Consider the following 5,286-nt stretch of genomic DNA (forward strand, 5'->3'; position numbering starts at 1 on the left):
TACAGCTTATCCCGTTTAGTATGGGCCCACTTCTCATTTATAGACATTTTAACCGTCAAACAACCATCATGGGAAATATTAGTATGTTTAAGGTCAGTAGGCCTATTAATACTATATATTAATACTATTAATACTATATAATACTATATCATAGTTATTAAAACATTTACAAACATGTTTCTGGTGGATGGGTTATTTGGTGTACGTTTTATTATGTAGTATTATTCAATCTTACTAAATCGAACAACACGCATCAATCTACTACATATTTGTTGATTGGATTTGAACAAAAATAATATTACTATTCTGTGTCTTTCTGCGCACCCATCCAATCCAATTAATTTCCCCCACACCAAAAAGGCACACTGGATTCCAATACACTTTAAAATAATGAGTCCAGTTATCAGTACCACATATACATCTTGTATATGGTCCATAATCAGTTATTAGTGATTATTGCGCGCTTGTAGTATTACCATTAGCCTTCATTGTAAAAAACAATTCTGTCACACGAGGGCGGCATTTTCCAACATATTTGAATTGTAAGCCCACTGAAAGGGCCCGGGTTGCCTTTTTCGCTTTTTTTCGACATTATTTTTTTGCAATCCCTAGGCCTACGTTTGCATTAATACATTCATGCATTAAATATGTTATGTATCAGTAATTGAAACAATGCAGGACCCCCTCATTATAAATCCTATGTTTTTGCCTTTCTCCCAAGCGTTGCGCTCTGCAGCGCGCTGCAACGCAAACAAGAGATCATTGTAGGTCTATCTATTTATTAATTCATCCTTTGCTCCCTGTCCAAACAGTGTACGCCCCTATATCAGCTGTCATATATCTGTCATATATATATATCAGCTTATCAGCAGTTTAACCCAGAAAAAAACAACGGCTGTAAAGTGATGGCCTTTAATAGTGGAAATAGGATATCAGCAATTCCAATCACTTTTCTCATCGAAGTTGACAGATTTTTTTTCACTCCTTGTTGTATATATATCGCTTTAATTATATTTATTTTTCTTTTAACTAATGGCAGAGTTGAAGACCCTACCAGGAGGGGGCACCTGAGAACAATAGCGTCTCTCCACCGCCAGAGGGCGCTCTCAGCCACACACAGCGGAATCTCATCCGCTTCCATCCGCTTTGCATGGCACGAGTGAACCAATTCTCATTCATAAATCGAAATATTAGAAATGACAGAACCTCTTTTAAATTTAAATCGATACCAAACAATAAGTGAGCGCCCAAACGGATTCTTACATTAAATAATTTTAAACACTGAATGTTTTGCAATTTATTCAACATTTATGTTTCAATTTTAGTCCTCTGGCACGCTTTAGTTGAAGGTATAGGCTACTTTTGATTTTTTCTGAATAGGTAGCCCATGCAATTGTTTCCCGATACAATGTCTTGTTGATGTAGCCTATTACTGTGCATATGAATAGCCCTATTTATTAATAACGTTTGCATACATAAAAAGAAGGCAAATGAAAGCGTTTTTGGCCTATTTGTAACCCGTACTGTGCATTGGGGACGGCACAAGGTATTACGTATAGGTGCACGATTGGCTGCTTCATTCTCTCGTCAATGTTAGGCTACGTGAGAAATTATATATAAGCATAATAAATATATTTATAAAACACATAGTGTATGGCTGCTGCGGAACAAAATATAAATTATTATTATATTATTATTTGCTCATCTTTCCAGCCGACCCCAGATACCGGATTAGAGCCAGTCCTTTCCATAAACACTCACGTGAGGCCTCCTTTGGACCACCTCGACACGTTAGATAATGTCAGAGGATTGCATTATGGCACATGATTAGGAAACGGAGTTATGATCTCACTGTCACCCCCCCTCCCCACACACACACAAACACTCCCACACCAGGTGAACTCCCCCGCTTCCTCTCCTCCTCCGTTCGGCTCACCTCTCCCGCTCCATTGTCATCGACAGCGACCGACCCTTCACTTCTCCATACTCCATTCTCCCCCCCAAAAAAAAAAAAATTAATCCGTCAGCTGCTGCTCCGTTTTGTTGTTCACATTCTTCTATTGGGACCACAAAGACTCCACGGGCTCATTAAAATTCCTGCCTGATAGACGCCAGTGCGCGAAAGAAAGGGAGAGTGGGATATTGGCAGGCACCCTTCTCTGAGGACATGACAGTGGCTGGGAGCGAGGCCTGGTGAGTCAGGGTGCAACCTCAGGGACGACCACTAGGTGGCAGCACACTTGGGGCCCAGACACCCCCCCACACCCCTCCTGTTCTGTTCTCTCGCTCACTCCCATTTCTATCATCATCTCCGTTTTTCTCGCCCCCTATTTCTCTACATCCACACATCTAATGTCTACCCATTTAATGCTTTTTTGCCGCACATTTGAATAAGAACATTATGGTGAATAATGTAATTAAAAAAAATAAATGTAAAGGTGCTATACATATCAAGTGAATTATTTATAATTTGTCTAACATCTATCTATTTCACTCTCTCTCTCTCTCTCTCTCTCTCTCTCTCTCTCTCTCTCTCTCTCTCTCTCTCTCTCTCTCTTTCTCTCTCTCTGCTCCATATATATCTATCCCTATCCATCTTCTCTCTCCACATATCCCTCCATCGCTCTCCCTTTGCCTGTATTTATATCTCTCCCTCTCTCCCTCCCTGTACCTCTCTCTTTGTTCCTGCATCACAGGCCTACTTCCAATGTGTCCTTTTCTCTCTCACAAACCGGTCGATACGACATCCACCCCAGACATGCTACGTGTGAACATTCACATAGATCTATATTACCACATGGTGCATAATATTCACAGTCGAAGCACAAAGACTTGAAAAAAAGCTATCAAAAATCAATGACATGTGGGGGGAGACTGCATGTTTGGGATAATCGTGCTATAAAATACTACCTTTTGATGAGGCTACAACAGACATTCCACTTAGACTCCAAATCAATAATCCATCATCTAAGATCTTTAACATTGTAATGGATCAGAATGTACGGCACCAGTTGGCAAATGGTCAGGCGGCACTTCCCAGTAATCCATTTAGGGTTAGGGTTACATTTAGTTGCTGTGAAAATAATATTGAATTAGGAAATAGACAGACAGATGTGGGTCTGTGAGGTAAGTGTTTATAATGCCTGCGTGATGATGTGCCCAGGCCTAAAAAACATAATAACACTAACCTAAACCATCACAACTATTCCAAATGTATTAGAGAAAATGTCTAGGTCTCAAAATAAGTGATTGCAGTTCTGCTACTTGTCTGTTCAATGAACTGAGTTTAATCATTTGTTTACAAATAGTTATACTCATACCGAGACAAACTCATTCATCTGCCAATGGTAGATTTACTCCAGATAAAGGTTTTAAATAACCTCTAATATATCTATATATGCCAATCTATATATATATATCTATATGCTATAGTCAACCTTGACAATGAAAACTGCACAAAACAAATTAAATCAAATTATTGCCATTATTCTTGATGAAGCTCTTTAATAATTATGTATGTTATTATTATTACTATTATTGTCGGGGTTTTTTTTAAATATAAATTGATGCTTTAACTGGTCTGTGTCTGGTCGTTTGTTTTGTTGGCCAAATTGCAGTTATTTCCAACAGATTTTAACTATTGAGGAATGAGACATCAAATGAAACAGGCATGCACACGTGGTTTCACCCATACCCAACATGTATATACACACATTCACACTGTCGACAAACACACAAACACTCATTATCCAGAGACAACACAATAGTAAGGGTTCGGTGCACCATATAATCAGCCTGTAATAACTACTTTCTCTTCACCTCAACACTTTTCCGGGACGGCTTTGGATCCCACAACCATTCGTTGACCAATAAACCGCGTGAAATCGAACCGGATTGAAACTTTATCTAACTTTTTTTTTTCTAAAATCAACTTCTGGATTGAGTTAGGTCGGCCCATCTGGCGCAGCAAACGGCCCGACTCACCAGGGAGGAAGGGAGTCGAGAGAGAAGGAGAGGAAGGGGAGTAAAGGAGAGGGAGGAGGAGGAGGAGGAGGGGGTTGGAGTAGAGAGAGTTGGGATCGGATTGAAAACAGATCAGCCCGAGGATCTCGCCGCCGCATGTCTGGAACCACTGTCGATTGAAACGCAGCCGCCTAGTTTAACTTCTGAAACACCTCGACGCCAAAGCACTTGGAAAGGAGGGTGAACGATCGCAGTAGTTTGGTTGTAACGGCAGAGAAAAAGTTTGGTCCCGCGGAGAAGATGGATTGTAAAGACGTGCGAAAGACGCTTGCTGAACGCGCCCCGGGGTGCCGTGCACGCATCGTGTAGAGCAGCCTCCACTTGGAAACTTTTTGCACCAAAAAGTTCTCGGGAGTTTCGCGCAATGTCTGAAGTGGCTTATTTTTGCGTTTTGCGTTCCCCGTTGATCCATGTGTGAGCACTGTGCACGGTGAGCGTCGCAAGCAAAGCTTTTTTTGTTCTCCTCCTTCAGACAAGTGATTGGAAGACCGTCGTTGGGGAAGAATTGAAAAAGTAACGAAGGTAAGCCATGGTGATGCTGTCAACATAGGGCCTGCAACTGAGGCCAAAGCTTGTTCTGGAGTGTCATGCAACTTGTTTTCAGTGTTTTACATATGAGTGGCCCCGAGTGTTTTTCAAGGGAAATGCGTCTCTACTTTATTTATGGACTTTATTCTGCGTTGCGTGTCAAGGGCATATATATATAGATAACAACTTTATTTAACTTTTACTTAATATATCAGGCTCAGCTCAGGAAATGTTCACATCCCTCTTTGCACTTTGAACTATATCTGCGGTTGGAATTCAAAAAATGTGCATTCTGGAACATGATCCATACGTGAAGAGATAGAATCAGTGGATGACTGGAGCTCTGCACTAATCCATTCACACCGCAATGTTGTGATTTCCTCCACCCTCCAAAAAACATCCCCAAACTTTCAGTGGGACGTTTGGTTTTGAAGTGTTTGTTTCAGTTCAAAATCAGAAATGGAAATGTTTCTGAAAGTGTTAAGTTGAATATGTTTAAGTCCACTAATAACTTTAACACCATACAAATATTTGTAGTTTCACAAGGTTAATTGTAAAAAAATAAAAAAATAAAAAAAAATAGCTGAAGGTTTCAAATTAGGACAAATATTTGTGTTATTAACAACACTAGCCTTTGGCGTCATTTAATTGTACCATGACTGTAGCTCCTAAATTAAACATTTGGACGGATAATAATACCTAACAGTAGGGCACTATAACAAACAGGGCAATCCG

General features: G+C 40.2%; 1 protein-coding gene across 1 annotated transcript in view; it reads left to right on the forward strand.

The window, feature by feature from the left end:
• LOC311358737 (zinc finger protein GLI2-like) overlaps positions 1-5,286 on the forward strand; it is a gene marked incomplete at its 5' end in the record, with an annotated part of 33,335 nt that overhangs the window by 15,854 nt on the left and 12,195 nt on the right. The window lies entirely within an intron of this gene.

The sequence above is a fragment of the Micromesistius poutassou genome (assembly GCF_964030765.1).
Source record: "Micromesistius poutassou genome assembly, chromosome: 14".
NCBI lineage: Eukaryota > Metazoa > Chordata > Actinopteri > Gadiformes > Gadidae > Micromesistius > Micromesistius poutassou.